The sequence below is a fragment of the Carassius gibelio genome, chromosome A21, assembly GCF_023724105.1.
Source record: "Carassius gibelio isolate Cgi1373 ecotype wild population from Czech Republic chromosome A21, carGib1.2-hapl.c, whole genome shotgun sequence".
Taxonomy (NCBI): Eukaryota; Metazoa; Chordata; class Actinopteri; order Cypriniformes; family Cyprinidae; genus Carassius; species Carassius gibelio.
Genome location: NC_068391.1, coordinates 1,125,810 through 1,152,294, shown reverse-complemented (window position 1 = coordinate 1,152,294; position 26,485 = coordinate 1,125,810). Strand labels below are relative to the sequence as shown.

Here is a 26,485-nt window from a genome sequence, read left to right as displayed (position 1 = left end):
ATATTATTAACATAATGAGCAAGCTGTTTATGATGATGTTGAAGATAAAACTGAAAGTGCATCTCTACAACGGCTTGAATCTGCTGCTATGAGTCTGGAGCACTGTTCTTCACACACTCTCTCTTGTGCTCCATACTGTATTATAACACACACACTGATTTATATATGCAGTGTTTTATTTATAATACTTGAAATATAAGCCAATCATGACATTTATTAATCAAAAGCATTTGACTTTTAAATTAAATAATGAAAAATAAAAACAGAAACAGAGATCTGAACACTGGATGATGTTACTAAAATGACTCTTGAATGTCTGAAAGTGAGTTTGTATGAACACATTTTAAACTCTTGTGTTTGTCTTTTTGTCTCTAGATGGCGCCAGTCACATATCCAGTCATATTAGTGTTTGTGTTTGAGTGTATTTAGGGCCATAGAGTGCACTAGTGTTTTGGTCAATTCTATTACAGTGTGTGTAAAATCAGTTTAGATCAGAGTACAACACACTGACTCAACTTCTGAATAAATCCCAGTGCAAAATGCACGCTTCAAACTAAACAGTCAGTGAAGACAAATAAGTGGATGAAGTGTTCTCCCGGCACCTATTTATACTGTAGTGACACCGGTAGTGACGTCATGTGCTGTTTTTATACATATGTTGAAGTTTTTCAATGTATGCTTCATACACGGGTCATGATGACGTGTTCCCCATAGCGACCCCTAGAGGACACAGTTTGAAGTGTCCTTCAAAGGGAACTGTGTGTGTTTTCATTGCTGCTGCTGGAAAATACTTTGATTATAAATATATATAAATAAATAACTGGGTGGTCAGGAAAAATAAACACACATGGCAACAGATTAATTTGTTTGTACTGGGGGTTTATCTGATTGGTTAGCGTTTTTTTTTTTTCTTAAATGAAGTCACTGTTGTCGGTGGAAACACAGCTGAGCAAAAATAAATAAAAAGTAAATAAAATGCAAGAAAATAGGAAGTAAGAAAAATGACTAAATTGGAATTATTACTCCAAGAGTTAGACAGTGTAATGACACTGAAGACTTACAGAAAGAAATAATTATAATAATGTGATGTTTCACCAGTTCCAATGTAACAAAAACTTAGTTTACCAACAGATGAACACTGCTTGAAAACCAGTACGAGACACACACTCCCAAATAATTTACTCTGGATTGAACACGACCAAAAACATCTCCTACAAGTCCAAAAACACTTAAATAAATCTTGTTCGCTTCACCAAAATCCTGAATCCTTAGAGATAAAGGAAACACATTAACAAAGTCATCTCATCTTTGCTCTCACAATAACCACCTTGTTCACATGAACACACATTGTTAAACATTAAAACACGAGTTTTAACAACACTGATAGCCTTTGCACAATTCCAGATGCTAACACAAGAATAGAAAATACTGAACATTACACTGGAAATTTCCACTATCCCCCGACACGAGGTTCATGTGGATCACACTACGACATGTCACTCGGCTGCTACATCAGATTATCACGAAATGACTGTTCTGTTCACGCACATGCAAACAGGAAATCTCACGAGCAGAGATCGGCGATCTCTTAATGGGGCCATATACTGAGTTTTATGTGTTTTAACATGCTGTCTTTATACCTCTGGCCACATATATTTGTAGATTTTTAACTCTGCTGTGATTCTGATGATGACCTGTAGAGGTGAACTGAAGACACAGAGTCACTGATGGAAGGGAATGAGTCTGTAAACACTGAAAGAGACCAGGAGCTGAACTGAGTGATGAAGAAGAAGATGATGATGATGATGCTGGTGTGTTGTGTTCTTGAGAACATCAGAAATAATCTTTTCAGGCCCGTCTGGATCATCTGAGACTAGAAATCACAAATATGTATTAATTATTTAGATCCTTATTGTTTTGGATTGATCAGGGGTTTATGATCTCATTCAATAATACATCAATCATTCATCAGATGAATGCAGAACATCAGGGATAAATCTGACTGAATGTGACACTCTATGACAGGAGTGTTTGTGTGTATGTATATATATATATATATATATATATATATATATATATATATATATATATATATATATATACATATAAAATAGAATTGTGATGAGGAATTTAAGTTTCATAATAAACACTTACATTTGGGTTTTAACATCTTCATACTGTCCCATCTAACAAGTCTCCATCTGCTTTTCTCTTGAGATCCAGTGGTTTGTGTTTTATTTCTGTCCTTCATTTTTCTCTCTGTCCTGTTGGTTTTTACTCGTCTGTAGTTTCTGACGCTCCAGCTGTTTTCTCTGTGCATTATTTCATTTCTACACTGAATATGTATCTGTTAAATCATACAGAGTTGAATTAAAGTCAAGGTACAGTAAGTTCAGATAACCTCAGTGTGATTAGATTTGCAGTAAAACTTGAACAAATACCGTATTTTCCGGACTATAAGTCGCACTTTTTTTTCATAGTTGGGCAAGTTTCTATTCATAGCAAAAATGAATGTGGGGCAAGGCGTTTGCTACACACATGAATCACCCACAGAAAAATCTAAACTTTCCTTAACATCTAGTGAAATTGATTTTTTTTTTGTGTGTGTAAATTGTTATACAAGTAGTGTTATGTCCAACCCTTTAGGGGTAAATTGAAACAATGAAAAATAATAATGGAGAGACTTTGAGGATTTCCAGTTCTGCAGGTGCCAATTATCACAACCAACCACTGATTTTAAGTTTGAAAATGGCTTGGAGGGCTTTTAATTTACTCATTAATGTGGTTCAAAAGAAAAGATAACATCAATACAAAAATAAATATAAAACAAAGAAACATTACCTCAGGGGCCTGTACCATGAAGCTGGATTAGGTGGCTAGCCAGCTATGTTTCAGCTTAGTTTCCGCCAACCCTGGGTTTTAGGTACTATGAAAGATCTCAAACTGAAGCTGGACCAATCAGATGTGAGAGAAGTGACACATGTCTGACACAAAGTCACTCCAGTTTATCTTGCTCCAAATTAAAGGTCACTTATGCTTAAAAAAAAAAATAGAAGTCTGGCTTTAATGATAATAACTGAGTCATTTTATGATCTATATAATTGTGATTCATATTATTATTTATCTCTTACACACAAGCAATTTTAGTTTAACAGTTATTATAAAATTTTAATAAATATTAATGTATACAGATCATGTAATATAAATAAGCTGTAGTATCAAAAGATTGAACTATTTTAAAAATTACAAATCTGAATTTACATGTTCAAGTTTCTATCACTATATATTTTCAAATGTATAAACTAAGTTAACAAGATTCACTTGTGACTACACTGATGGAGCAAGATCACTTATTTTATTAGTCCTCCATTTTTCACATGACATTTAAATTTGTCATATTCTTCAATCTCTTAACCCTTAGCAAAACCTTTAGTTTTGGATCTCGCTGGGTCTCTCATTAGAAGTAAATCAAACTTGCATTGTGTTGCAAGGCTCGTGATTGGCTGTTCGCCGGTGATGTCACACATTCATGTGCACGCGCTCCACAAACTCAGGATCAAAGCCTGAGTTGACAAAGAAAGTTGATGAACAGCATCATGGTACCAACAAAGCCAGACTGGAGAGGTTTGGTTTTGTCAACTCAAAACTAATCCTGTAACTCTGAATTTGTTCAGCTACCATCATGGTACAGGCCCCAGGAGGAGGTCCCAAAACAACAACAACACACCTTTAACTAAAGAGGGGAAAATACTAAATTACCTATACATTAAAGAAAAGAAAATACATAGAACTTCCCTCTCTCCATAACTAAACCAGAAGAAAACATAATGGGTATCGTTCACCCTTACCCATAAGCTTAACTCACTTAAGCAAATCATCAACTCAGTAATAGAGTAATATTTTATAATAAACATCTGTACTTTTACTCAAGAACTTGTCTGTGGTTTGTGGTTAGTTTGTGGTTGTGTCTCATAACCGTGTCTCTTCTCGTGTGGACCGATAAACTGCTTGTTGCTGGAATCTTTTCATGTTGTGTCTGGTTAGTGCTTTTTTTGTCGTTGTTAACTTCAGTTTAACAGTCACTTCCTGTGCTTGAGAAACATCTACTTGAGAAAGTGTAGCACTTTTAACCATGCAGAAAATATGAAATGATCAAAGGTTCTACACTGAGCTCATTTCCTCTTTTTGTATGTACATCCAGTCTAAACCACAGCTGCTGTTGCTAAAACAGCTTTTGTGTTTCTGACAGAATAATCACTTTTATTCACAGCTTCATCATCTCTGATTTCACAGGAGATCTCTCTGCTTCTCCAGATTTACAGCAAATGAAGAGAAGGATTTCTGTTCTTATCAGAGACTGAAAAGCTTAAACAACTGTGTTTCTTCGTGCCATTGCAATATACCCAAAACATACATGGTACCACTGCCACAATATGGTCAAGGCCACAGCCACCCTTCATCTTGAACCGCCTTTCTCCTCCTCATTAACATTTAAAGCTAAAGACACCGAAACAGCCCATCTGAAGGAAGCTCATTCTGGGACTGGATTGTAGTGACTATAATTCTGCACCGAGGCTGAATTTTTTGAAAAAGGTTTCAGATACAGTACTAGGGACCACTAGGGCCTATGTTAAAACCTACAAGAAGTAGCATGTCATGGGACCTTTAAGACATTTTTAACAATTACAGTCAAACACAATATTTACTTAATATTAATGTAAAATAATAAACATTCTGTACTCTGTACTCTGTACTAGCTGTACTTTGAACGGCTAGTATGCACCACATCAAGTCCCCCCCCCACACCCCTCCCTCCACTGGACCACTTCCAGTTTGCATATCGGTCCAACCGGTCGACCGATGATGTCATAGCCACTGCCGTCCACTCAGCACTCACACATCTGGACAAAAAGGACTCATATGTCAGAATGCTGTTCATTGACTTCAGTTCAGCATTCAACACGATCATACCTCAACAGCTCATTTACAAACTGATTCAGCTGGGTCTCAACACTTCACTGTGAAACTGGCTGTTGGACTTTCTGACTGGAAGACCTCAGGCAGTACGGGTCGGCAGCAACACATCCAGCACCATCACGCTGAACACTGGGGTCCCCCACGGATGTGTGCTGAGCCCCCTCCTCTTCACTCTGCTGACCCACGACTGCACACCGTCACACAATATATTTCACACTGTAATATATTTGTAATTAAGTTGGCTTGACAAAGCCAACTTACTGATCTACTATTTAATCTTATTATTATTAGCCAACATACTGTTATGCTATTTAAACTTCTTCTTTTTTTTCTTATTATTATTTTTCTGACAGAAATTCTGTACGCTACTCCTCCTAGGGCTTTAAAGCCACAAGCCCCAAACTTGGCAGAAACCTGTGGGATAGAGCGGTGCTGGTTGCTATATCTTTTCAGACTGATCAGACTTAAAGTTTTTTTTAAATTAATTTTTAAATGTCAAATTACATTACCCATAGACTTACATTATCTGAGAAAAATTGCGCCCCTAGTTGCAATAACCGAGATTAAAGGGAGGAGTCAGGTTTCGTTTCACTTTTAAACCGGTTAAAAATACCAAGTAAATAATACAATTTCCCTCAAACTGACAAGCTAAACCAACATATCTGATTATTACAGGGGTCAGGGCTCATTAATAATTGATTTCTGGGCAGAGAGCAGTCAGAAAGACGAGAGAAGAATCAATGCTGCTCAGCTCAGGCTGTCTCCAGGAGCTCACAACGAGCGAATTCATTCTTATTTAAGACCTTTTAAAACGGCGACTGCACGCAATCCACACGTTAGAACACACCAAGAGCTAAATTCAGATGTTTCTGAACTGTTTAAAGTAATAACATGATATATTCGCGGCAGCCAAATGTCCGCGAGCCCGCGATGTATTTCTCTGAACACTTGAAGTCCACATGACAGCCGCGTTTCGGGGCGAGATCGGACAAATAAATAGGCTAGCTATATAAACTGACAAGCTAAACCAACATATGTTATTATTACCGGGTCAGGTCTCATTTATAAATTATGTCTCTGGCCAAAGAACAGCGAGAAAGACGAGAGAGAAATGAGCGCTTCATCCGCATTTTTAAGCGCTTCCAAAAATAATATCACAGCGAATTGCACTAATCCACCCATTAGAACACAACAAGAGCAGAATTCAGGTGTTTTTGAACTGTTTATGTGGGCAAAATGAAATATAATTTGACAGCGTGATACAGCTTATGAATACTTGATGTCTGGGCAGAGAGCAGTCAGACAGACGAGAGAAGAATCAGCTGCTGCTCAGCTCATGCTGTCTCCACGGAGCTCACAACGAGCGAATTTATTCTTATTTAAGACCTTTTATAATTAAATTATATCGGCGATTGCACGCAATCCACACGTTAGAACACACCAAGAGCTAAATTCAGATGTTTCTGAACTGTTTAAAGTAATAACATGATATATTCGCGGCAGCGCAACTGCCCGCGAGCTCGCCATGTATTTCTCTGAACACTTGAAGAGAATTTACAGCCTGTCACATTAAAACACTGCAGCGAAACGGCACAAAACAATTAGAACAATATATTATACACATGAAAATGAGTGTTTATATGTGATTGTGAGATTTTATCTGTCAGGCTGAACCTCACATCAATTGTTATCCATCGTCACAACATGGTAAAGTCATTTATATATATTTTTTAAGAGCTTCTTAAAATAAATATTCCTGCGAATGCACACAATCCACCAATTAGAACACACTAAGAGAAAAATCCAGGGGTTTTTGAGCCGTGTATGTGCGCAAAATGCAATATTTGACATCGCGAAGGGAAAAAAAAGTCACATGACAGCCGCGTTTGGGGCGAGATCAGACAAATAAATAGGCTACACATTTCATTCACACTGACAAGCTAAATCAACATATGTTATTATTACCGGGTCAGATATCTCATTAATAAATTATGTCTCTGACCAAAGAACAGAGAGAAAGACGAGAGAGAAATGAGCACTTCATCAGCATTTTTTAAGAGATTCCAAAAATAATATCACAGCACTAGTCCACCCATTAGAACACAACAAGAGCAGAATTCAGGTGTTTTTGATATGTTTATGTGTGAAAAATGACATATAATTTGACAGCGCGATACAGCTTATGAATACTGGAAGGAAAAAAGTCACGACAGCCTTTTAACTCTGGCGTCGATTAACGCATATACGCGTTTTGAGTCATTTTCTGCTGATAACCCTGACAATTACTTAAATTACATTTTCAGTTTTAAACGTACAGATAAGAGCAATACATCAATCGAATCTGTAAAGGGTCTACTTTTTTTTGGATACAAACACAATAACAACAAAACTTTGTGCACTTATAAAATAAAGATAACAAACAAGGTGTGCTGTCTTCAACCTTGTCTGCGCTGATCTTCATTTACAAACACGTCATTAAAATGAACTGTAACTCCATGAATACTCAACGAAGAGACATGAGAGATATATCTATAGAAAGTTTGACATGTCTACTTTTAAACTAAACAAGTGCTGCCGAACAAATATTCTGTGATAAAGTACGCGATGTCCTTTTTTCACGTCTCCCTTCTAATGTGTATGGAAGGCCAAGAGGGTCAAATACACGTTAAATACGCGTTGTTTACTCATGAAAAATCAGCTATATTTCACGTTTTAAATACACGTTAAATACACGTGAAATACACGTGAAGTATGCCTTAAAAATCAGTTTGAACAGGTCAGTGTCATTGGCTGCTGAGGACTTGGGTCAAACCACTTCTGTGTGCTTAGAGGGGTGTACCATTCATAGACAGGCAACCACCATTTAACATGCTATAGATCAGCTTATTCAGCCTTATTATTTAGTCTTTTTTCTTTTCTGTTTTGTATAGCCTATAGAAATAATATATTTAAGTTTCAGTTTTATGAAATATTTATTTTTTAATAAATATTAATTAAAATTTTGTGGTGATAGCATAACGTTTATAAAAGTTACAGTATTTTGTAATGAAACAGGACTTTTTGTTTAGCTCTTGACTCACCGAAGTATACTATATATACTGTCCCTTCTTTAATTTTTCAGTAGTGTGATAACTTAAAATATGTTGTCAGTACTATTAAAATAACATTAAATTGAATGGTATTTAGGAGATTATGGTTTTTGCATGACTTATTTCGCATTCAGCTAGACAACCCTGTCGTAGCTGTTATCATAGCCTAGGCTTTTTATTAAAAAAGAAAACAGCAAGGGACCATGGAAAAAGACTGTTGCAGGTGTATTTTTTATGGTATTATTATTATTTTTTTTTTTTGCAGCGGGGCAACTCAAGAATGTTGGGCACACAAGTACTGTGGCTCTTTTGCCCCATGGCCAAGATGGCCAAGCCAACATCAAAGTTAGTTCACTAACTTTTAATTCTAGTTATTATTATTATGTTGGCTTGGCAACAAGCCAACATACTGTTATGCTATTTAAACTTCTTCTTTTTCTTATTATTATTTTTCTGACAGAAATTCTGTACGCTACTCCTCCTAGGGCTTTAAAGCCACAAGCCCCAAACTCGGCAGACACCTGCGGGATAGAGCGGTGGTGTGTGCTATATCTTTTCAGACTGATCAGACTTAAAGTTTTTTTTAAATTAATTTTTAAATGTCAAAATTCATTACCCATAGACTTACATTGTCTGAGAAAAATTGCGCCCCTACAGTTGCAATGAGATTTAGGGGAGGAGTCGGGTTTCGTTTCACTTTTAAACCGGTTAAAAATACAAGTAAATAATACAATTTCCCTCAAACTGACAAGCTAAACCAACATATCTGATTATTACAGGGGTTAGGGCTCATTAATAATTTATTTCTGGGCAGAGAGCAGTCAGAAAGACGAGAGAAGAATCAGCTGCTGCTCAGCTCAGGCTGTCTCCAGGAGCTCACAACGAGCGAATTCATTCTTATTTAAGACCTTTTATTATTAAATTATATCGGCGATTGCACGCAATCTACCCGTTAGAACACACCAAGAGCTAAATTCAGATGTTTCTGAACTGTTTAAAGTAATAACATGATATTTTCGCGGCAGCCAAATGTCCGGGAGCTCGCGATGTATGAACACTTGAAGTCCACATTTACAGCCTTCACATGAAAACACTGCAGCGAAACGGCACAAAACAATTAGAAGAATATATTATACACATGAAAATGAGTGTTTATATGTGCTTGTGAGATTTCTCTGTCAGACTGAAAGTCTGCGATGCTCAGCGTTGCATAACATGGTAAAGCAGAGCTACACTGCGACAAAAATGTTTTTTTGCATCATTGCAAAAATGCATCAGCATTTGCATCACTGATTATTTTTGTACCTACTTATGTGTTATGCTATGATTTAATATGAGCATTTATTAAAACAGAAATGTGTATTTTAAGAATACGTTTTATAACGTGCTCCGAGCATTCAACACATCGAGTTGGCTTCAGCCCCGCGCTGCGGGAAAGCTGAACTGAGCAGCTGGTGACTCGCGCTGTGTTCGGTGCGAGAGAGAGCCGCGTCTCACGGACATTAACACTGAACAGAGCTCTCGTTCAGGACGTTCACGTCCTCCTGCTCCTGAACGAACAAATACGAATCGCAGTATAAATAAACAGAAAAAAAGAGCGAAAAGCGAAAGAGCTCAATTCAGCAGCGCGGTGTTCTGGTGTTCAGGGAGCAAGCAGAGACTCGTCTCAAAGTCTTCTTGCTTTTGTACCGACAACAAGTACATACAAAATATGTCGAAATACCCGTGTTGGAAAATGTGTTCGAAAGATTATGTGTTTATGTCTTAAGTCAAAGTAAAGAGTTGCAAAAAAAAAATCGGATGTGTATCATCATAATGGATGCGTTTGTCTCTTAAGGCCACCGCGCCTAATTCACTAGCTCTGCTGCAGTTTCTTTAATGTACGAAAATGAAAGTAAATCACTCACTGCTCTTGATTGAATTACCTTGTAGTACAAGAATTTATCCAAAGTCAATCCAAAAATCAGATAGAATTGTTTTACTAGTGGGTGCAGGCCACTAGTTCATTTATGTAAGTGAGTATGGCAAAATAGTGTGTGAAATCTGTGAAATATTATACCCAAAAATTCTTTATACTGTAGGCTACCAGTGAAATTTATTAAAAAAAAAATAATAATTAGGGACCTGACCATGTTTTGATTAAGTGTTTCTTTCTTTACAAGTATACTTTCTTTCTGTACAACTCTAACCCCAGCTACAAGACAGAGCAATGCACTGTGTCTACTGTAAGAAATAGAACAAGGCATGTGGTTTAAAAGATGGCAAGTAAAACAAAAAGCACATCTGTATGCAATACAGTTTCATTATTGTTCATTTTTATCCAGTAATTACTATAAATAATTTGGGCGACCAAATCATGTTTTGTGCCAGTAACTGAAAAAGTGGTGACTGATAAGAGCCACCAGTGGAAAAAGTTAGTGTAGTTCCCTGTGGTAAAGTCATTTATATATATTTTTTAAGAGCATCTTAAAATAAAATATATATTCAGAATGCACACAATCCACCCTTTAGAACACAACGAGAGCAAAATCCAGGGGTTTTTGAGCCGTGTATGTGTGCAAAACGCAATATTTGACATTGTGAAGGGAAAAAAAGTTACATGACAGCCGTGTTTTGGGGCGAGATCGGACAAATAAATACACATTTCATTCACACTGACAAGCTAAACCAACATATGTTATTATTATCGGGTCAGATCTCATTAATAAATTATGTCTCACACAATCCACCCATTAGAACACAAGAAGAGCAGAATTCAGGTGTTTTTGAGCTGTGTATGTGTGCAAAATAGGTATTGATGCTGGATTGAATATTAAAAGAGATTGCATTCACCAGCTGCTTTCAGTATGTTGTCCACACGATGGCGCCACAGGATAAATACTAAATACTTCAAGATATATTTAGAGACAAAGCAGTTCTTACAAATAAATACATAAATATCCTATTTTCAAGTAAATTATGATTCCTTCTATGAGTACTATTATATGCACAACGTGAAAATAGAGTCAAATTGAATGGTATTTAGGAGATTATAGTTTTAGCATTATTACTATATTGGGCCTTATTGAAGTTTATAAAAAATTATAATGAATATTTATAAATGTTTTATTTATGCACATAAATAAATTTGAAATATTACACGAGTTTGAATGAGTTTAAATTGATTAGAAATAGTTCATAGAAGCTAACTTTGATTGAGTCTAATGGGATTTGGAGCTTGGCTCATCTGAACATCCTGACAATTAAAGTCTATGGGATTTTTATGATTTTTAATATTTATTTTTATTAAAACCGTAAGTCCAATAAGTTAGAAAAAATATAGCACACCTCATCTGTTCAAAGACTTGAACATCATCTCCTAGATATCATTAAATTTTAACATATTTTAATAGTATTGCCAATATTTTTATCAAGTTATCACACATTACTGAAAAAGTGAAGAAGGGACACTGATAGTTATCTATTTTCATGTTGTGCATATAATAGTACTAACAAAAGGACTCATAATTTACTTGAAAAGATACATGTCCATTGTGTAACTGCATCATCTATACACACCATTGTGCTTGGACCCCTTTTGATCTCCTTGATTTAAAATGCATTGTTTCAGTTATCGAGTGTGTCGTTGCCCACAACGTGACGGTGGCAGGACTGTGAAATACATACACGAGAAAAATAGGCATGACTTATTTCACATCCAGCTAGACAACCCTGTCGTAGCTGTTATCATAGCCCAGGCTTTTTATTAAAAAAGAAAACAGCAAGGGACCATGGAAAAAGACTGTTGCAGGTGTATTTTTTATGGTATTATTTTTTTAATTTTTTGCAGCAGGGCAACTCAAGAATGTAGGGCACACAAGTACTGTGGCTCTTTTGCTCCATGGCCAAGATGGCCAAGCCAACATCAAAGTTAGTTCACTAACTTTTAATTCTAGTTATGTTGGCTTGGCAACAAGCCAACATACTGTTATGCTATTTAAACTTCTTCTTTTTTTTCTTATTATTATTTTTCTGACAGAAATTCTGTACGCTACTCCTCCTAGGGCTTTAAAGCCACAAGCCCCAAACTCGGCAGACACCTGCGGGATAGAGCGGTGCTGGTTGCTATATCTTTTCAGACTGATCAGACTTAAAGTTTTTTTTTTATTAATTTTTAAATGTCAAAATTCATTACCCATAGACTTACATTGTCTGAGAAAAATTGCGCCCCTACAGTTGCAATGACATTTAGGGGCGGAGTCGGGTTTCGTTTCACTTTTAAACTGGTTAAAAATACTGCTGCTCAGCCCAGGCTGTCTACACGGAGCCGAGAACTAGCGAATTCATTCTTATTTAAGACCTTTTAAAAACGCGATTACACGCAATCCACACGTTAGAACACACCAAGAGCTAAATTCAGATGTTTCTGAACTGTTTAAAGTAATAACATTATATATTCGCGGCAGCCAACTGCTCGCGAGCTGGCGATGTATTTCTCTGAACACTTGAAGTCCACAGAGAATTTACAGCCTTTCGCATTAAAACACTGCAGCGAAACGGCACAAAACAATTAGAATAATAATTATATGGTTTTAAAGTAGTTTTGGCCACTGTCACGCTGGTCTTAGCTGGTTTCTAACTGAATCATCATGCTGAACGTCACAGATGAGCTCGCGATGTATTTGTCTGAACACTTGAAGTACACATTTACAGCCTTTCGCATTAAAACACTGCAGCGAAACGGCACAAAACAATTAGAATAATAATTATATGGTTTTAAAGTAGTTTTGGCCACTGTCACGCTGGTCTTAGCTGGTTTCTAACTGAATCATCATGCTGAACGTCACAGATGAGCTCGCGATGTATTTGTCTGAACACTTGAAGTACACATTTACAGCCTTTCACATTAAAACACTGCAGCGAAACGGCACAAAACAATTAGAAGAATATATTACACATATGAAAATGAGTGTTTATATGTGCTTGTGAGATTTCTCTGTCAGGCTTAACGTCGCAGCAGAGATGGGACCAAGTCACACATGTGCAAGTCTCAAGTAAGTCTCAAGTCTTAACCTTCAAGTCTCAAGTAAGTCCCGAGTATTTTTTTTCTTGGGCAAGTCAAGTCAAGTCAAGTCCTGTAGTAGGTCAAGTCAAGTCCAAGTCAAGTCACCTTATTATTGTAATTTTACCTGCAGAATCTGATTTTAATAAAGTTAAAAGACAAGATATAAGTAACTGCCAGTAAATTAAAATAATTTGGATTTGCATTGTAAATACTCATGTTCAGTAAAATACATCATGGAATCAAACAAAATTGTAACTTCATAAAATTATTTATTTTTCATTTCTGCCAACAGTGTTTGAAATATTTTACATTTTCAACATTGAGTCCATAAAACAAATAACAGCTTAACATCCAACAGACTCCTCTCTGAACACCTCTCTCTCTCAAACACAGTTTACATACAACATTAAACTTTGTTACATTTCTCGAAAGTTTGGGCACCCTTTGCAGAATCTGTGAAAATGCGAGTAATTTTCAAAAAATAAGAGAGATCATACTAAATGCATGTTGTATTTTATTTAGTACTGTCCTGAGTAAGATATTGTACATAAAAGATATTAACATTTTAAAAAAAAAATGCTGAAATTATTAAAATAACCCCACTCAAAAGTTTGGGAACCCTTGGTTCTTAATACTGTGTTCTGTTACCTGATGATCCTCGACTGTCTTTCTGTTTTGTGATGGTTGTGCATGAGTCCCTTGTTTGTTCTGAACAGTTAAACAGAGCAGCATTCTTCAGAAAAATCTTTAAGCTCCTGCAGATTCTTCAGTTTTCCAGCATCTTTGCATATTTGAACCCTTTCCAGCAGTGACTGTATGATTTTGAGATACATCTTATCACACTGAGGACATTTGAGGGACTCAAACACAACTATTTAAAAAGATTCAAACATTCACTGATGCTCCAGAAGGAAACAAGATGCATTAAGAGCGGGGGGTGAAAACTTTTGGAATTTGAAGATCAAGGTAAATTGTACTTAATTTGTGTACCGGGAAACATACAAGTATCTTCTGTTGCTTACGAATGGCAGAACTAAATGGAAAAAAAAAATATTTCAACAAAATAAGACAAATTTGGCCATCTTCATCGTGTTCAAAACTTTTCACCCCCAGCTCTTAATGCATCTTGTTTCCTTCTGGAGCATCAGTGAAAACTGAAGAATCTGCAGGACCTTAAAGATTTTTCTGAAGAACGCTGCTCAGTTTAACTGTTCAGAACAAACAAGGGACTCATGCACAACCATCACAAAACAGAAAGACAGTCCTGGATCATCAGGTGACAGAACACAGTACCAAGAGGGTTCCCAAACTTTTGAGTGGGGTTATTTTCATAATTTCAGCATTTTTTTTGTCTTCTGGACTAAATGTTAATAACTTTTATGTACAATATCTTACTCAGGACAGTACTAAATAAAATATAACATGCATTTAGTATGATCTCTCTTATTTTTTGAAAATTACTCGCATTTTCACAGATTCTGCCCAAACTTTCGAGCCCCACTGTATATATATGTAACTGTAATATGCACTTCTCATGATTAGGTAATCGCGGCAGATGTAGTCTTATTCACATTTGTTTTTCTGATTAATTGTTTTGCTCTATGAGAAAGACAAGGTAACAAAATATTCGAGGCTTAAGCCCCCTTAGCCCAGCCCTAGCGTTTTTTGGAACGCGTTTTTTTGACGGCCTGCTAGCGGATCGTAAGGGGTGTCACATAGCACGTCTTTTGCGCGCGCAAGTTCGTTATTTCCAATGTAGGCGCGTGGTATGCGCGCTCATAATGGAAGCAACGCGGTCGCGACGCGGACGCGTTGCGGCGCGCTCGTTTTTTCCAGGCGCGTCCGCACCGCATCGAGTTAAAAACATATATAAACTTTTCAGAATGCCGCAAGCGCACCGCAGGTCAAGTGACAAGAACTAACCAATCAGCTTCATCCTTTCCCGTAACAACGTTGAAAGCTCAGCCAAGAAGAAGGAACAGCTGATCATAGCTGTATATGGATTGCCATTTTGAAATAAATTTAGTAGCAGAGCTACTGTAAGCGATTTTTAGAGCTGCAAATCCTTTTATCCTTTGCTGAAATTTCCGCGTCTCCATGGAGAGAGCACGTCACGGAGAGAGCTCGTCATGGTTGCTTAGCAACGGCAGACGCCTCAGGGGCGCAACTGCCCGAGCGCTTTGGAAAGAAGCAGAAAGCGGCACACCCAGCGTTTTCTACGCGTTTTTAGGCGCGAATTGTTGAAGACAAAAGCGATGACCATCGGTAACCCTCAGGCTGACATGTTGATGTGATGTGATATCTGATCTAAGTGGGCGTGGTGTGCGTAAGGTAGAGAGGACATGACTGATGATAGTGTCCTGATCCAGTCACGACGCTATTCTCAGCCTGCGCTCCAGCGAGTATTTACTACCTTTATTTTTAAAAATAATTAATATATTTTATATTTAAACTGAAAACATGGTGTGATTAACACTCAAGTCATTCAAGTCATCATCTCTCAAGTCAAGTCAAGTCCCGAGTCTTTAACTTCCAAGTCCGAGTCAAGTCTCAAGTCCTAAAAATAGCGACTCGAGTCGACTCGAGTCCAAGTCACCAAGTCACAAGTCCCCATCTCTGCGTCGCAGCAATTGCTCAGCGTTGCATAACATGGTAAAGCAGGGAGCTACACTGAGACCAAAAGGGTCGCATGCATCACTGATTATTTTTGTACCTACTTATGTGTTATGCTATGATTTAATATGACCATTTATTAAAACAGAAATGTGTATTTTAAGAATACGTTTTATAACGTGCTCCGAGCATTCAACACATCAAGTTGGCTTCAGCCCCGCGCTGCGGGAAACTGAACTGAGCAGCTGATGGCGCGTGTGCACGAGAGAGAGCCGCGCGTATCGCGGACAGGGACAGCAACACTGAACAGAGCTGTCGTTCAGGACGTTCACTTCCTCCTGGACCTGAACGAACAAATTCAAATCGCAGTTTAAATAAACAGAAAAAAGAGCGCAAAGCAAAAGTGCTCAATTCAGCAGCGCGGTGTTGTTCAGGGAGCAAGAAGAGACGCGTCTCAAAGTCTTCTTGCTTTTGTACCGACAACAAATACATACAAAATATGTCGAAATACCCGTGTTGGAAAGTGTGTTCGAATAAGTATGTGGTTATGTCTTAAGTGAAAGTAAAGATTTGCAAAAAAAAAATCGGATGTGTATCATCATAATGGATGCGTTTGTCTCTTAAAGGGACCGCGCCTAATTTACTAGCTCTGCTGTCAGTGTCTTTAATGTATGAAAATGAAAGTAAATCACTCACTGCTCTTGACTGAATTACCTTGTAGTACAAGAATTTATCCAAAGTCAATCCAAAAATAAGATAGAATTGTTTTACTAGTGGGTGCAGGCCACTAGTTCATTTATGTAAGTGAGTATGGCAAAATAGTGATCTGTGAAATATTATACCCACTAATTCTTCATACAGTAGGCTACCAGTGAAATTGATTTAAAAAAATAATAATTAAGGACCTGCCCATGTTTTGCTTAAGTGTTTCTTTCTTTAATTGTTAATGCAACCTTTTCACACCACAGACTGAACCAAATTAAGCATTTCTTGCTTGGTAACTGTTCAACAAAGTATTGATAGTTGTGTAAATATTGTCATACTGACAGTCTGAAGTTTTGGTTGATTCCATTACATATCTTTTTATCAAAGTTATCCGAAATTATCAAGATGAATTTGTTCTGAGTTATTGTCATATATTATTACCAGTTTCTAAACTACAGCAAATAAACTGTGATTATGTGAGAAATGTTGAAGGTGTCTGAATACATTTTGGTTTGATTGTGTATTTTATCTTACAGTGAAGACTATGCAGTGCTATTTTACATTAACAAAAACAAACTTAAAAAAATGTAAACATTATGTAAATAGCACAAATAAATAAATAGAATGAACATACAGTACAAATTAAACAATTTTAAACAGTGTGTAACTGCATCATCTATACAAACCATTGTGCTTGGACCCCTTATGATCTCCTTGATTTAAAATGCATTGTTTCAGTAATCTTGTGTGTCGTTGCCCACAACGCGACGGTGGCAGGACTGTGAAATACATACACGAGAAAAATAGGCATGACTTATTTCACATCCAGCTAGACAACCCTGTCATAGCTGTTATCATAGCCCAGGCTTTTTATTAAAAAGAGAAAACAGCAAGGGAGCATGGAAAAAGACTGTTGCAGGTGTATTTTTTTATGGCATTATTATGTGTATTAATTTTGCAGCGGGGCAACTCAATGTTGGGCACACAAGTACTTTGGCTCTTTTGCTCCATGGCCAAGATGGCCAAGCCAACATCAAAGTTAGTTCACTAACTTTTAATTCTAGTTATGTTGGCTTGGCAACAAGCCAACATACTGTTATGCTATTTAAACTTCTTATTTTTATTTTTTTTCTTATTATTTTTCTGAGCAATGTCAAACGCTACTCCTCCTAGGGCTTTAAAGCCACAAGCCCCAAACTCGGCAGACACCTGCGGGATAGAGCGGTGCAGGTTGCTATATCTTTTCAGAATGATCAGACTTAAAGTTTTTTTTTTATTAATTTTTAAATGTAAAAACTCATTACCCATAGACTTCCATTGTCTGAGAAAAATCGCGCCCCTACTGGTTGCAATACCCGGAGTTTTGTTTACTTTCACTTTTACATTGGTTAAAAATACAAGTAAATAATACAATTTCCCTCAAACTGACAAGCTAAACCAACATATCTGATTACAGGGGTCAGGGCTCATTAATAATTTATTTCTGGGCAGAGACCAGTCAGACGAGAGAAGAATCACGGCTGGTCAGCTGCTGGAGGCATTGTCTCTTAGAGCTCACAACGAGCGAATTTATTCTTATTTAAGACCTTTTAAAACGGCGATTGCACGCAATCCACACGTTAGAGCACACCAAGAGCTAAATTCAGATGTTTCTGAACTGTTTAAAGTAATAACATGATATATTCGCGGCAGCCAACTGCCCGCGAGCTAGCGATGTATTTCTCTGAACACTTGAAGTCCACAGAGAAATTACAGCCTTTCACATTAAAACACTGCAGCGAAACGGCACAAAACACTGAGCTACACTGAGACCAAAAGGGTCGCATGCATCACTGATTATTTTTGTACCTACTTATGTGTTATGCTATGATTTAATATGACCATTTATTAAAACAGAAATGTTTATTTTAAGAATACGTTTTATAACGTAAATTGTGTCTCTGGCCAAAGAACAGAGAGAAAGACGAGAGAGAAATGAGCGCTTCCAAAAATAATATCACAGCGAATTGCACGAATCCACCCATTAGAACACAACAAGAGCAGAATTCAGGTGTTTTTGAACTGTTTATGTGTGCAAAATGAAATATAATTTGACAGCGTGATACAGCTTATGAATACTGGAAGGAAAAAAAGTCACGACAGCCTTTTAACTCTGGAGTCTATTAACGCATATACGCGTTTTGAGTCATTTTCTCCTGATAACCCCGAAATTTACTTAAATTAAACTTTCAGTTTTAATCGAGCAATACATCAATCGAATCTGTAAAGGGTCTACTTTTTTTTGGATACAAACATAATAACAACAAAACTTTGTGCACTTATAAAATAAATATAACAAACAAGGTGCAGCCTTGGTCTGCGCTGATCTTCATTTACAAACACGTCATTAAAATGAACTGTAACTCCATGAATATTCAACGAAGAGACATGAGAGATATATCTATAGAAAGCTTGACATGTCTACTTTTAAACAAAACAAGTGCTGCCGAACAAATATTCTGTGATAAAGTAATCCATATCAAAACAACGCGATGTCCATTTTTCACATCTAATGTGTATGGAAGGCCAAGAGGGTCAAATAGACGTGAATTTTAACGTGTCTATGTAAAGGGTCTACTTTTTTTGGATACAAACATAATAACAACAAAACTTTGGGCACTTATAAAATAAAGATAACAAACAAGGTGTGCTGTCTGCAGCCTTGGTCTGCGCTGATCTTCATTTACAAACACAACATTAAAATGAACTGTAACTCCATGAATACTCAACGAAGAGACATGAGAGATATATCTATAGAAAACTTGACATGTCTACTTTTAAACCAAACAAGTGCTCCCGAACAAATATTCTGTGATAAAGTAATCCATATCAAAACAACGCGATGTCCTTTTTTCACGTTTAATGTGTATGGAAGGCCAAGAGGGTCAAATACACGTGAATTTTAACGCGTCAACAACACGTTAAATACGTGTATTTCATGCGTAGACAACACGTATTTAATATTATTTATTTATCGGCACTGCACAACATGGTAAAGTCATTTATATATTTTTTAATAGCTTCTTAAAATACTATATTACTCCGATATTATATCCAATATTGTTTAACACGTTAAATACATGTTGTTTACACGTGAAAAATCAGCGGGTATTTAACATGTATTTCATGTTGAAATACACGTGAAATACACGTGAAGTACACGTTAAAAATCAGTTTGAAGAGGTCAATTTCATTGGCTGCTGAGGACTTGGGTCAAACCACTTCTGTGAGCTTAGTAGTTGGGGTGTACCATTCATAGACAGGCAACCACCATTTAACATGCTATAGATCAGCTTATTCAGCCTTATTATTTAGTCTTTTTTCTTTTCTGTTTTGTATAGCCTATAGAAATAATATATTTAAGTTTCAGTTTTATGAAATATTTATTTTATAATAAATAGTAATTAAAATGTTGTGGTGATAGTATAAAGTTTATAAAAGTTACAGTATTTTGTAATGAAACAGGACTTTTTGTTTAGCTCTTGACTCACCGAACTATACTATATATAGTGTCCCTTCTTTAATTTTTCAGTAATGTGTGATAACTTAAAATATGTTGTCAGTACTATTAAAATAACATTAAATTGAATGGTATTTAGGAGATTATGGTTTTTGCATGACTTATTTCACATTCAACTAGACAACCCTGGCGTAGCTGTTATCATAGCCTAGGCTTTTTATTAAAAAAGAAAAAAGCAAGGGACCATGGAAAAAGACTGTTGCAGGTGTATTTTTTTATGGTATTATTATTTTATTTTTTTTGCAGCAGGGCAACTCAAGAATGTTGGGCACACAAGTACTGTGGCTCTTTTGCCCCATGGCTAAGATGGCCAAGCCAACATCAAAGTTAGTTCACTAACTTTTAATTCTAGTTATGTTGGCTTGGCAACAAGCCAACATACTGTTATGCTATTTAAACTTCTTCTTTTTCTTATTATTATTTTTCTGACACAGAAATTCTAAACGCTACTCCTCCTAGGGCTTTAAAGCCACAAGCCCCAAACTCGGCAGACACCTGCGGGATAGAGCGGTGCAGGTTGCTATATCTTTTCAGAATGATCAGACTTAAAGTTTTTTTTTTATTAATTTTTAAATGTAAAAACTCATTACCCATAGACTTCCATTGTCTGAGAAAAATCGCGCCCCTACTGGTTGCAATACCCGGAGTTTTGTTTACTTTCACTTTTACATTGGTTAAAAATACAAGTAAATAATACAATTTCCCTCAAACTGACAAGCTAAACCAACATATCTGATTACAGGGGTCAGGGCTCATTAATAATTTATTTCTGGGCAGAGACCAGTCAGACGAGAGAAGAATCACGGCTGGTCAGCTGCTGGAGGCATTGTCTCTTAGAGCTCACAACGAGCGAATTTATTCTTATTTAAGACCTTTTAAAACGGCGATTGCACGCAATCCACACGTTAGAGCACACCAAGAGCTAAATTCAGATGTTTCTGAACTGTTTAAAGTAATAACATGATATATTCGCGGCAGCCAACTGCCCGCGAGCTAGCGATGTATTTCTCTGAACACTTGAAGTCCACAGAGAAATTACAGCCTTTCACATTAAAACACTGCAGCGAAACGGCACAAAACAATTAGAAGAATATATTATACACATGAAAATGAGTGTTTATATGTGCTTGTGAGATTTATCTGTCAGGCTGAACATCGCAGCGATTGCTCAGCGTTGCATAACATGGTAAAGCAGGGAGCTACACTGAGACCAAAAGGGTCGCATGCATCACTGATTATTTTTGTACCTACTTATGTGTTATGCTATGATTTAATATGACCATTTATTAAAACAGAAATGTGTATTTTAAGAATACGTTTTATAACGTGCTCCGAGCATTCAACACATCAAGTTGGCTTCAGCCCCGCGCTGCGGGAAAGCTGAACTGAGCAGCTGATGGCGCGTGTGCACGAGAGAGAGCCGCGCGTATCGCGGACAGGGACAGCAACACTGAACAGAGCTGTCGTTCAGGACGTTCACTTCCTCCTGGACCTGAACGAACAAATTCAAATCGCAGTTTAAATAAACAGAAAAAAGAGCGAAAAGCAAAAGAGCTCAATTCAGCAGCGCGGTGTTGTTCAGGGAGCAAGCAGAGACGCGTCTCAAAGTCTTCTTGCTTTTGTACCGACAACAAATACATACAAAATATGTCGAAATACCCGTGTTGGAAAGTGTGTTCGAATAAGTATGTGGTTATGTCTTAAGTGAAAGTAAAGATTTGCAAAAAAAAAATCGGATGTGTATCATCATAATGGATGCGTTTGTCTCTTAAAGGGACCGCGCCTAATTTACTAGCTCTGCTGTCAGAGTCTTTAATGTATGAAAATGAAAGTAAATCACTCACTGCTCTTGACTGAATTACCTTGTAGTACAAGAATTTATCCAAAGTCAATCCAAAAATAAGATAGAATTGTTTTACTAGTGGGTGCAGGCCACTAGTTCATTTATGTAAGTGAGTATGGCAAAATAGTGATCTGTGAAATATTATACCCACTAATTCTTCATACAGTAGGCTACCAGTGAAATTTATTTAAAAAAATAATAATTAAGGACCTGCCCATGTTTTGCTTAAGTGTTTCTTTCTTTAATTGTTAATGCAACCTTTTCACACCACAGACTGAACCAAATTAAGCATTTCTTGCTTGGTAACTGTTCAACAAAGTATTGATAGTTGTGTAAATATTGTCATTCTGACAGTCTGAAGTTTTGGTTGATTCCATTACATATCTTTTTATCAAAGTTATCCGAAATTATCAAGATGAATTTGTTCTGAGTTATTGTCATATATTATTACCAGTTTCTAAACTACAGCAAATAAACTGTGATTATGTGAGAAATGTTGAAGGTGTCTGAATACATTTTGGTTTGATTGTGTATTTTATCTTACAGTGAAGACTATGCAGTGCTATTTTACATTAACAAAAACAAACTTAAAAAAAGTAAACATTATGTAAATAGCACAAATAAATAAATAGAATGAACATACAGTACAAATTAAACAATTTTAAACAGTGTGTAACTGCATCATCTATACAAACCATTGTGCTTGGACCCCTTATGATCTCCTTGATTTAAAATGCATTGTTTCAGTAATCTTGTGTGTCGTTGCCCACAACGCAACGGTGGCAGGACTGTGAAATACATACACGAGAAAAATAGGCATGACTTATTTCACATCCAGCTAGACAACCCTGTCATAGCTGTTATCATAGCCCAGGCTTTTTATTAAAAAAAGAAAACAGCAAGGGAGCATGGAAAAAGACTGTTGCAGGTGTATTTTTTTATGGCATTATTATGTGTATTAATTTTGCAGCGGGGCAACTCAATGTTGGGCACACAAGTACTTTGGCTCTTTTGCCCCATGGCCAAGATGGCCAAGCCAACATCAAAGTTAGTTCACTAACTTTTAATTCTAGTTATTATTATTATTCTTCTGAGCCAAATTTTAAACACTATCTCCTCCTAGAGCTTTCAAGCTAGAACCACCAAACTCGGGTCAGACCTTCAGACTGGTCTGACTCGGGTTGCTATATCTTTTCTAACTGATTCGGCTCATGGTTTTCGTAAACCAGACTACCAAAACCACCTTAAATCCCATAGACTTTCATTGCGGGGGTCCAAACTTTTGAAAAATAAGGCTTATAATATATTTAAGCTGTCTACTACCAGGGCAAACCTTAAAAACTCTCTACTGAGAATACAGCTAAAACCAGCCTAAGCTGATCAGTTGTTTTGGCTAGTCTCCCAAACTGGTTTTTAAGTGGTTTTGACCACTCTCACGCTGGTCTTAGCTGGGTTTTAGCTGGTTTTTACTGAATCCACTGTTTTTAGCTGTTTTTTGCCAGATTCGCATAGAAACATGCTAACAACATACTAGTTACTCACTAATCAGACTAGAAACATTCCTATAACATGGTTTTAAAGTGGTTTTGGCCACTGTCACGCTGGCCTTAGCTGGTCTTAGCTGGTTTTAGGTGGTTTAGTATAGAAAAATGAAAACAACATCCTAGTTACTTGCTAATCAGACTAGAAACATACTTCTAACAAGTTTTAAAGTGGTTTTGGCCACTGTCACGCTGGCCTTAGCTGGTCTTAGCTGGTTTTAGGTGGTTTTCTTTACTGAATCAACTGGTTTTAGCTAGATTATCATAGAAACATGTTAATACCATGTTAGTAACTTGCTAATCAGACTAGAAACATACTTCTAACATGGTTTAAAGTGGTTTTGGCCACTGTCAAGCTGGCTTTAGCTGGTCTTAGCTGGTTTTAGGTGGTTTTATTTAATGAATCAACTGGTTTTAGCTAGATTATCATAAAAACATATTAACAACAAGTTAGTTATTTGCTAATCAGTCTAGAAACATACTTCTAACATGGTTTAAAGTGGTTTTGGCCACTGTCAAGCTGGCTTTAGCTGGTCTTAGCTGGTTTTAGGTGGTTTTCTTTACTGAATCAACTGGTTTTAGCTAGATTATCATAGAAACATGTTAACAACATGTTAGTAACTTGATAATCAGACTAGAAACATACTTCTAACATGGTTTAAAGTGGTTTTGGCCACTGTCACGCTGGTCTTAGCTGGTTTCTAACTGAATCAACTGGTTTTACCTGGATTAGCATAGAAACATGTTAGTCACTTGCTAGCCATGCTAGCCACATGCTAGTCACATGTTAATCATGCTAGCAACATGCTAGTTGTATACTAATCATTCTAAAAACATGCTAGAGACATACTAGCAACATGCTAATCATGCTACAAACATGCTAACAACATGCTAGTCACTTGCTAATCATGTTAATAAAATGCTAGCAACATGAAAATCATGCTAGAGACATGCTAGCCACATGCTAATCATGCTACTAAAATGTTAACAACATGCTAATCATGCTACAAACATGCTAGCAACATGCTAATCATGCTAGCAAAATGTTAGCAACATGCTAGCAACATGCTAATCATGCTAGAAACATGCTAACAACATGCTAGAGACATGCTAGCCACATGCTAATCATGCTAGAAACATGTTAGCAACATGCTAATCATGTTACAAACATGCTAGCAACATGCTAATCATGCTAGCAAAATGTTAGCGACATGCTAGCAACATGCTAATCATGCTAGAAACATGCTAACAACATGCTAGAGACATGCTAGCCACATGCTAATCATGCTAGAAACATGCTAGCAACATGCTAATCATGCTACAAACATGCTAGCAACATGCTAATCATACTAGCAAAATGTTAGCGACATGCTAGCAACATGCTAATCATGCTAGAGACATGCTAACAACATGCTAGAGACATGCTAGCCACATGCTAATCATGCTAGAAACATGCTAGCAACATGCTAATCATGCTAGAAACATGCTAATCATGCTAGCAAAATGTTAGTTACATGCTAACAACATGCTAATCATGCTACAAAAATGCTAGCAACATGCTAGCAACATGCTAATCATACTAGAAACATGTTAGCGACATGCTAGCAACATGCTAATCATGCTAGAAACATGCTAACAACATGCTAGAGACATGCTAGCCACATGCTAATCATGCTAGAAACATGCTAGCAACATGCTAATCATGCTAGAAACATGCTAGCAACATGATAATCATGCTAGCAAAATGTTAGTTACATGCTAACAACATGCTAATCATTCTACAAAAATGCTAGCAACATGCTAATCATACTAGAAACATGTTAGCAAAATGCTAATAATGCTACAAACATGCTAGCGACATGCTAATCATGCTACAAATATATTAGCAAAATGCTAATCATGCTAACAAAATGCTAGCGAAATGTTAACAACATGTTAATCATTCTACAAACATGCTAGTGGAATGCTAGCAACATGTTAATCATGCTAGCAAAATGCTAGCAAAATGCTAATCATGCTACAAACATGCTAGCAAAATGCTAATCATGCTAGCAAAATGTTAGCGACATACTAGCAACATGCTAATCATGCTCGAAACATGTTAACAACATGCTAGAGACATGCTAGCCACATGCTAATCATGCTAGAAACATGTTAGCACATGCTAATCATGCTACAAACATGCTAGCAACATGCTAATCATGCTAGCAAAATGTTAGCGACATGCTAGCAACATGCTAATCATGCTAGAAACATGCTAGTCACATGCTAGCAAAATGCTAATCATGCTAAAATCATGCTCTCAACATGCTAGAAACATGTTAACAACTTTGCTAATCATGCTAACGACATGGTAGTCACTTGCTTATAATGCTAGTATAAAGTTTTTAAACTTCTTAACTTTTCAAACTTTTACATTTTTAAAACTTTTTTAGCTTTTCAAACTTTCTAAATTTTTCTAACTTTCTGGCCAGGCTTTTTCAAGCCAACTTAAAGTTTGAAAACAAACTTTACTATCTAGTATTATATATATAATTGTCCATCACTGATGGCAATGAGTAGGCTTATTTCTAATGAAGAGACCAATCTGTATGGCAGATATTATGTAGGCTTTTAATTATATATAATCATTGTTTAATTACTATTATAACTAGCTATCTGACAAAATTTTGCTGACTCAGTGTATTTCTGATTTTAAAGTGGGGTTATTTTGTTGCAGTTGGTTTTCAAACTTTGAATTTAATAAAAAAATGACAAGTAAGCAGTCGGTAATAAAATAAGAACAAATAAACAAGTTACTAATGACAGCTCAAAAAAAAACTGACTTTTTTAGTTTTTCATGTAGGTCTAACAGTAGGGAGATTAATTCTATCCTAATAATGTTTAGTCCTTATCAGAACACGTGATCATCACATAGCGTTTAGCAGATCAGTGAATGAGAGAGCAGTGTTCTCAGTGTTACAGCAGCAGAGGTGGGTAGTAACGAGTTACATTTACTTCGTTACATTTACTTGAGTAATTTGTTGGGGTAACTAATACTTTTCGGAGTATATTTAAAGATGGGTACTTTATACTCTTACTTGAGTAATTTTTTGGGGGGAAAATCTGTACTTT

The 26,485-nt window shown here is 36.6% G+C and overlaps 1 long non-coding RNA gene across 2 annotated transcripts in view; it reads right to left on the bottom strand.

Annotated features, from left to right (window-relative positions):
* Positions 1-1,234: 1,234 nt before the first annotated feature.
* Positions 1,235-26,485, bottom strand: part of LOC127941583 (uncharacterized) — a 41,781-nt gene continuing 16,530 nt past the window's right edge. Inside the window, exons 2-3 of one of the 2 annotated variants that reach the window (XR_008149116.1) lie at positions 2,155-2,401; positions 1,235-1,873 (exon numbers count right to left, since the gene is read on the bottom strand). This is a non-coding gene — a long non-coding RNA (uncharacterized LOC127941583). Of the gene's footprint in view, positions 1,874-2,154; positions 2,469-26,485 lie in introns of those variants that run through there. The other variant, XR_008149115.1, reaches the window with a different exon arrangement.